The sequence below is a fragment of the Propithecus coquereli genome, unplaced genomic scaffold, assembly GCF_000956105.1.
Source record: "Propithecus coquereli isolate 6110/MARCELLA unplaced genomic scaffold, Pcoq_1.0 Scaffold411, whole genome shotgun sequence".
In the NCBI taxonomy this organism is placed as follows: Eukaryota; Metazoa; Chordata; class Mammalia; order Primates; family Indriidae; genus Propithecus; species Propithecus coquereli.
The window spans coordinates 1,379,744-1,388,792 of NW_012149853.1; the positions used below are offsets into that span (position 1 = coordinate 1,379,744).

The 9,049-nt window shown below is 41.8% G+C and overlaps 1 pseudogene; it reads left to right on the plus strand.

The window, feature by feature from the left end:
• Window positions 1–7,929: 7,929 nt before the first annotated feature.
• On the plus strand, window positions 7,930–8,566 carry LOC105817434 (annotated as a pseudogene).
• The last annotated feature ends 483 nt before the right edge of the window (window positions 8,567–9,049 follow it).

Genomic DNA, 9,049 nt, shown 5'->3' on the forward strand with positions numbered 1-9,049 from the left:
CCAGATATAACTTTCGACTCTCCAAAACTTAACTATTAATGGCCTACTGTTGACTGGAAGCCTAATCAATATCATAAACAGTCCATTAACACATATTATGTAGGTTACATGTATTATATATTGTATTTTTTGTAATAAAGTAAGCTAGAGAAAAGAAAATGCTATTAAGAAAATCGTAAGAAAGAGAAAATGTGTTTACTATGTGTTAAGTGGAAGTGGATCATCATAAAGGTGTTCACCCTTGTTGTCTTCATGTTGAGTGAGTTCAGGGTGTGGTGAATGGGCATTAGGACCTGCCTGACCCGCGTCAAGTGGCCCATCCCACTCTCGTCATTGTCTTCTGGTCATTATCTGTGCTTCATTGGGGATAGGAAGAGGCAAGAGCTTTACCAATGGAAGGTGTTGAGTCAGGTAAGGAGTCTCTTTTGGGTAGACAACCTGGAACAAAGGGAGGAGTCCTCAGGCCATCTCCAAAGGAAGCCTCTTAACCATCAATTTGCTGTTTGCCAAGCTTCCAATTAACATGTCAATGAATCAGACTCATGAGGAGATATTTTCTCTTATTTTTGACATATGGGCTTAATATTTTTAGAGGAGAAAAGGCTTTATGAAATGCATTTAGGATTTTGCTCAACTGCAAATATTTTAGGAATAGTTGGAACTTAAGGGAGTGCCATGGGCTCTTCTAACCTGTGTTCTGGTATCTTAATTTCTAAAGGATGACAATCTCCTTAGTCTAGAGATTTCCAGACCTTGGAGTTGAATCAAACATCGCCTTCCTAGAGGGCACTGGTGAGCCATCATAATGTCTAGGGATGGTGGGCTCTTCAGACCACTTCCCCACCTGACTGACTGCTTGGACAGCACAGACTTGAGGCTCTGGGCTAGATTTCTTGTTCTGATAAATTCCTCTTGTTCAACAGGAAAGGCAGACAAAGATAGCAACAAGGTGCCTTCAGAACTCCGGGAATTAAGTTATCAAATCAATATGGAAATTTCAAAGCACCTTAAAGGCAAACAATTTCTGGGTTACAGAATTGGGAAAAACTCATGATCCTAGAGGCTGCCAGTTTTGGAGACTTTTGAAGCTGAGAACCAGACCCTGGGACATGACAGGCCATCTGAGGACAGACCAGTGTGGAGACACCATGGCTGTTACCAGCTGGCTTTTCTCTGATGACAGCCTTTGTTTTCCACCCCAGACCTAAATGTCAAGAGGAAGGAGAAGTTTAGGCAGATGGTGAAATGTGACGATGGGAGGCTGCTTTGATTGAGACATATAAACTTGACTGTTTCCTGGGGAAACAAAAACAAGGAAAAAAGAAAACCCAAAACAGCTACTGACTGGCCTACACTTCATGGCTAGGAAAAAAGGCAAACGGTAGTGGATAGAAGTTAGAAGACGAGAAGAAAAAGAGAGGGAAAGTGAGGGAGGGAGTACTAGGTAGCTCTTGAATGTGCTGGTGTTGCAGTCGGGACAGAGGGGGATTCACGTCCCTCTTTTGTTATGGCAAGTATCAGTGACCGGTCCCAGGGGAATAACTGAGCGGCAGGCAGAGAGCTGGAGGGTCAGAGAGTTTTATTGCCGGCGGCCCAGAGGAGACAAGCCTCCAAATTCTGAGCACCTCTTCCGGGTTTTTGTCAGGTTTTATACTCTTTTGGGGGGTTACTCTTAACAAATCACACAGAAGTATAAATGATTAACCAATTAGCAAAAAGATTTAAAAGTTATCCAATAAACAATAATTCTTATAAGCAGTATAATTATGATAGGCTTATAACAAACAGTATAATCATGACAGGCTTGCAGCTTTGCTCACCTGCTCTGCGGTTTTAGCTTACAAGGCTGACAGGTGTCAGCGTCTACTTTAGCTGCTTTGTGGTTTTAAGCAGAACTGGCATGGAAATTCCCCAACACTTTGGCACCCCCCCCCACACCACTGGGGAGGAGCAGCTGACCTCCCTGGCCTCAGACCCTTCACCATGAAATGGGGGTGATCGGAGATGTGACTCTCAAGGCTGTGCAGTAACAGAATGTGTGTCAAGTACCTGGCACGTGGCCAAATACAAAAAAAATTTAACAACAACAAAAAAATGGAGGTAGAAATAGAGGGTATGTTTTGAGAGAATTTTCACCACTTCAGAAGCTGCAGAGAGGTAAGGACACCGAGAGAGGACAGAACAAGAGAAGATGTGGGACTCTTCTTCCTCCTCCTCTCCCAGGGCAGTGAATGTGCCTGCGTCTTGGAAATAGGATAGAGGTCAAATTTCCCTCCCCATCCTGGGGGAATCTTCTACAGACTTGGGCGAGTGGTGTTGCATCCCTGCACCCCACTGCTCGCGGCTTTCACACGGGGGCTACAGTTAACTCGAGACTCTGCAGGGGCGCCTTCGAGTTCTGCTTGGAGTCTGGGTTGGTGGAACCGCAAGCCTCAACCTTGTCTTCCCTGGAGATTCCTGCTGCAGTTCATCGCTGGATCATCCTTGTGTTTGTGATCTGACACCCTTCAGAGCAGCCATGTTTTCTAATACGGTTCTCTGTACTGAATTTCCACCACGACACATTTCATTAGTGACTCTCCTCTGTTCTTCATTCCCCCCTACTTCCTGCCTCTGGCTCCCTTTCATTCTTTCTCAAAAAAGTCTTTCTTTTCTTCTCTTCTTCTTTTTTTGTGACCATTCCTACTGCATGGTTAATATGTAAAACATAAGTTATCAGCATTTTGGAATGTTGTATTGAGCTGGAACCAGCATGGAAGCCACCCCAGCCAGCTGGCTCTCAGGAGTTGGCTGCTCATGGAAAAGCTCCCTTGCCCAGGGAGCCTGCACCAGGGGAAGGAGGGCTTGGCAAGGGCTGAGTTGGTGACGGGTGCAAGAGAAACCAGCTGGGCCTCAGGCCCTGACCAGATCCACTGCAGAAATATACCCACTTTTTCACATGAATAAGAAACGCTGAATTGCTTAGAGGTGTCTGACATTTTATCTTTCTTCAAAATCAACTTAGACAAGACAAGGAGACTATTAATATTTATTCTTTCTTTCTGTTTTTATTTTACAAACATTAATACTTCATACAGGGACACTGGAAGAAAAACAAAAGCAAAAATCAAAAGGTCTCCAGTTTGGCCACCCAAATGAACCTTGCTGATATGATTTTTAAAAATAGTACACATGCACAGTCAGAGAACTCAGAAAGCATGCAACAGTTCAGAGTAAAAAGTAAATCTTTTCTCCTTGAGTCTGGTACCTCCCCTGAAAAATATTATATATTATGTATTATATATACATACATGCTGTTTTCAGATTTATTTTAATTTCTTTGGTTGGATGATTATTCATTTATATTCAGTCTATGTAGGTATGTCGGGCTATATGTTTTCTACATGTGTTTCTGGAGTTTAGCAAAATTCCATATGTTTTTATATTCCATGTTTTAAAAAGATTGGGGCTGTCAATGTCCAACTTTATTGCTTGAAATATTTGATTCTAAACTATTTCTCCTTCTTTTAATTTATTTAGAATTTTTCTGTGGCTTTTATAAGTGGGGTTTTTTTTTTTTTTTAGGTAAACTGTTCCTTCTCTGTGGTTAGAGATACATTCTAAAGTATGTCTATCAGTTAAGTTTTATTAATTATTTCATTTTGATCCTCCATACCATATTTTCAAAGTGTGATCCCAGGACTGGCAGCCCGGCAACATTAGAATGGCCTGGGAACTTCTCAGACTCAAATTCTCAGGCAACACCCACACCAAGGGAGGCAGAAGCTATAGGGTGAGGCCCAGCAATTTGTGCTTTAGCACATCATTGGGTTCCGAGTCTGGCTGAAGTTTCAGAACCACTGTTCTACTTCCCCGATTAATTTGTGAATTTGTATTCACTTGATCAATCATGATATCATTAAGGATGAGTTAGTCTCATGCTCCTTCTGTTTTTTGTTGATTTATTCTAGAAGTGCCTAGAGCTCATGCTTTATGTTTTTTTCTCCTTGTTATTTGGTGCATAAAATGCAATGGCATTATCATTGTAACCTTATGTTAATATTTGTTACTCATTTGCTCTAATTTATCACTTTCTGCTGAAAGTGATAACTCTAACTCTATCCTTGCCTAATATCATGATGGTGAACTCCAGCTTTCTTTTGTTACCATTTGCCTGCTGGGTCTTCATCCATTGTCTTTTAATTTGTCCCTCTTATATGTGCTTCATTATGCAATCCTTTCTTCCAGTAGGTATGTTATTCTGTTTACATTTATTAGTGTTGTTTCATTTAAATGTATTGACCGAAGATTACATTTTATCTTTTACATATTACTAACTTAATATTTGGGATTTTTGTTTTCAATATATTCTGTATTCCCTTCATGTACTCTGGGGATTTCCTTCCCTTTCTTTCTTCTTTTTATTTCTTTTCTTTCCTTTTTAGTATGTATGACGTGAATGTGTGTGTTTGTGTGTGTTTGCCTTCTGGTAATTTGGAGGATTTACAGCATATTTTTAGTTTTTCTGGTGGTTGTTATTATCATATACTTAATTCTTTGTGTTCCGATTTAAGAAATCTAGATAGTAACTGTAGATTCTGCCTCCTTTTTTTTTTTTTTTCTGGTTATATTGTTTTTGTTTCTTTTCATGGCTCCCTTTACTGCAGCAATATATTTAAAACTTTCTTCACTTTAGAGAGTATGAGGAAGGAATCCTTTCTTATTTTCTTCTTTGGCGACAGAACAAAAGCTGGAAGGAGTTTCGAGTCCACCACAATGGTCAGGCCCACTAGCCCCAAACACGACTTTAGACTAGAGCCAGCCTGGTCTTAGTGGCAAAGTACCACAGCGTCCCTGAAGGGGACAGCTCAGTGAAATGATGAAATACCCCCATTTGACAAGTAAATTGCACTTGTTAATCTTGGAACTTTCTTTATCAATTTAGTCTATCCTTTGGCATGCATAGCATGTAAACAGTTTTTATTTCCAAATGATAAATATTGGGGGGCATTGGAGGCTCTTGTAGTGACATCAAGTTCTTAGAGAAAGGAATGATTCATGATTATGCCGACTAGAAAAATGTCTCGTGGCTAGACTCATTTTATCAGTTTTTGCTAAGAAATGCCAGCATACTTTTTTTGAGGTTTGTGATGGGGTACTGGATAAAGAATGGGTCTTAAAGCAACCTAGAACTAAATACTTCCTTACATAGCTATCTGGCATTTATAGATCTGCTTTTGTCTCTCAAAAGTTTAAGTTTGATTCAGTTTAACTTCTCACAGTCAAAACCACAATTTCCCCTTATCTCCACACTACTCCATCCCTGCCTTGACTCCTAGCTAATTAGCCAGAACGTCACTTTCCTTTTCCTCTGTGTCCCATTCTCCCAGTCCTCCAAATCGGAAAATGCAGGTCCCCATTTGGAAGTTTGGAGAGAACCTAGAGGTAATGAGGAAATCCTCCCTGTTTAGCTGGTGTCATGTGCTTAGGGACCCTGCTGTCATTACCTTCATAAGAAACCATGCATTCCTGAAAGTTTCTGTATTTCTGAATGAAAAGAGCAGGTTTTTCTTCTCTCATGAGATCTGTGCCCATAATAGCTTCCTTGTCTGTATCTGTTGCCTTGGTCTTCACGACAACACCTTCAAAAAAAAAGTAGGGACAATCCAAGAGGGGAAATCACTCTTTCAAACTGCTAAGACTAGGAGATGGTGCAGAGGGGTCTTGACGGAGGGTTCCATTATCCCAAGCTACCTTGGGCTTGTGTGAGCAGCCACGTCTGATGTCTGGGCTCACTGGAGGCTGGCAGCTGGCAGCAGCACAGAGCACCCCCTGGAAGAGGGGAAAAGATGAAGAGGATTTTTCTCACTCTTGATCTGCCGGCCACGCTGCCTAGGTAGCCTTGGCTATAACTGTGACCATTCCAAAGAGAGCAACCACAGGAACAGCTAGAACTGTCTTGTCAACATTTGATGGAAAAATTTGCTATTGTGCACTATGTTGGGGGGTGGTAGAATATCCCAGTGTCTTTCCCTCAAAGTGATACTGTAGCATCAAATCTCTTTCTGTTTCTGCCGTCCGGTGGCTCAGGTCTTTATTTTGACAAGCACATCTGAATGCACATCCTTCCTGTGTAACAGATGTTGGCATCTTGCTCACATCCTCTCAGACAGAACTCACTTCTGCAAGCAAAGCCACTTGTTCTGACTATATAAACACACTTACTTGGCCTATATGGCAAGCCAGAAGTGCCAAAAAATCAACGCTCCCCCTAAAAACAACCTGTGACCAGTGACAAATAGGTTTTGGTGGATACCCCTACTTCCTTGTTCCTTGCGTGGATCAACTCTATGGCATGTCTTTCAGAGGTTCCCCGCAGGGGAAAGGTCCAGTTGCCCCCAGGATTAACTTCTCAACACGTTTGATCAGAGTTTAAGAAACAGAAACAGAATCAACAGGACTTCTCGGTACAGAACTTGGGAGAAAGTGTAGGTTTCTTGATTGAGGGCCTGATTAGATGACTGCATCATCAGCCAAGATGGAAAGTACTGGAAGAGGAGCACCAGGAAGGCAGTGAGTTCAGTTATCGATTTCAAGGATTCTGAGGAACAGTCAGACGTGCATACAGGTACACACATGCACATGCACACACATGTGGGACTAGGGCAGCTCGAGCCACACAGGGTGATTCAGATGCCCTCAAGGAAAACAAAACAAGTGAAGGAGGGACTATCATGACTGAAGAATATAACAGATTCAAAGATGGACTAAATTTGAGACCAGCCTGAGCAGGAGCAAGACCTTGTCTCTATAAAAAAATAGAAAAATCAGCTGGGTGTAGTGGCACATGCCTGTAAGTCCCAGCTACTGGGGAGGCTGAGGCAGGAGGATCACTTGAGCCCAGGAGTTTGAGGTTGCTGTGAGCTATGATGATGCCATTTCACTTTAGCCCAGGGTGACACAGGGTCTCACTTTTTCTCAAAAAAGAAAACAATTAAGATGGACTAAAGACAGCCCTCCTGGAGTGCAGAGTTGTGTGCCATACACTGGCAGGTAGGATGGGTGTTGCTTAGATATCCCACAAAGAGATGCATCACTTGGATGTCCCTGCAGCTATATTTCCAACTAGCTTTGGGTACAAGTCATCCTGTCCTCATAGATAAGTCATTTAACCTTACTGGAGGCCACTTTTCTCACCTTCCTTAATTCTACTTTATGTGAATCACCGCTAAATATGGAGACAGACACAGTTGTGCATTCTGCTCTTTAACAGATCAACATTGAGAAGGACGTCTAAGATCTCAAAAAGAAAATAAAAATCAAAGTAAATTGGAAAGCTCTGTTATGTAATTAGTCAGTTTCCTCTCAGTTGATATTGCTCTTGTTCCTTCCTGCTCTATCAGATAGCATTATCCTTAAGACACACACAGACCCTCCCAACTCCTGCATAGGCTGAGTAAGTGGTTCCCCACCCATGCTCTGATAAAATTTCATAAATAACATAGTGTTTGGATTACCCAAAGCATAAAATAAACACACTTGAGCCCATTATTATATAAATAAATGATTGAATAAATGGAAAGAAGAAATAAACCTTCCTTACAGAAGAATTCCAAATAATATGTGAAGATATTTGTCCCTCCAAGGGGTAGAGCTTTTTTTCCTTCATTCCTGTGTGAGCTGGTTTAGTGACTCACTTCCAAAGAGTATGGAAAGGCAAAATAATAACTCTGGAGTAGAAGAACCTAGCGGACGCCACCTTAACCAGTGATGAAGGTTAACAGCACTGATCAGTCATGCTGACATCATGTACCCTGGTGAAATGTAGTAAGAAGGGCATTACACCTCTACCCCAAACCCAGATTCCCAGCCTGATCATGCACAAAACATTAGAAACCAAAATTGAGGTATAATATATAAAATACCAGACCAGTGCTCCTCAAAATGGTCATGTTTATGAAAAACAAGGAAAGGCGCCTTCGAGGCGGCAGGCGCTCTGGTGGGTGGCGAGGTGCTGCTGCGGTTGAGGAGCTGGTCTCGGGGGTGCGTCAGGTGGCCGACTTCGCGGGGCAGTTCCGCTCCTACTCGGAGACCGAGAAGCAACGGAAGGCCCCGCATGGAGTTCACCCTGCGCCATCTGCCCGACTACCAGGACCCACCAGACGGCGGCGGCTGCCTGGACCAGCTGCTGTCCCTCTCCATGGTCTGGGCCAACCACCTCTTCCTGGGCTGCAGTTACAATAAAGACCTTTTAGACAAGGTGATGAAAATGGCTGATGGGATTGAAGTGGAAGACCTGCCACAGTTGACTACCGGAAGTGAATTAATGAAAAAGCATCAAAGCTAAGGCAGAAGATTTACCACATTTTCATCATCAACTGCCGGCTTACAAAGGAGGCTGGGATGAAAGTGACACAGACCACGGTAGCTCTCTCAAGACTCCTGGTGTTACCAACAGAAAGGCAGGTGGAATGAGGAGGAATCTGTCTAGACAGGCTTTTTAAAAGTTATCATTCTTCCAGTAGCTATCACTGTAAAAGTATGCATGCGTATTTATGTATTTATAAATCATGCTCTCTGAGTTCATCAACATTGTAAAAGCCCTCTTTCCTGTTTTCAGTTGTTAAATGTCAAACTTTTTGCTTAAAATGACCTTTTGTTGTTGATGTAATAGTGGCAGGTAATGAATTTTATAGTTTGGATTTTTCAACAACAACAACAAAAAAAAAAACAAGGAAAGGCTGAGAAATACTCATAGACTAAAAGGCTAGAACAACCAAATTCAATGGGAGATGCTAGATTAGATTCTGGAGTAGAAAAAGAACATTGGTGGAAAATCTGGTGAAATGCAAATGAAGTAGGGAGTTTAGTTAACAGTAGTGTACCAATGTTTATTTCTTAGTTTTGAAAAACGTACCATAGTTAGTGTAAGATGTTACTATATATTCAGGGAAGCTGGGTGAAGGGTCTACCAGAAGTCTCTGTACTACATAGGCAATTTTTCTGTAAATCTAAAATTATTCCAAAATAAAAAGTTTGTTAATTACTGAATGCAATATGGGACCCCAGA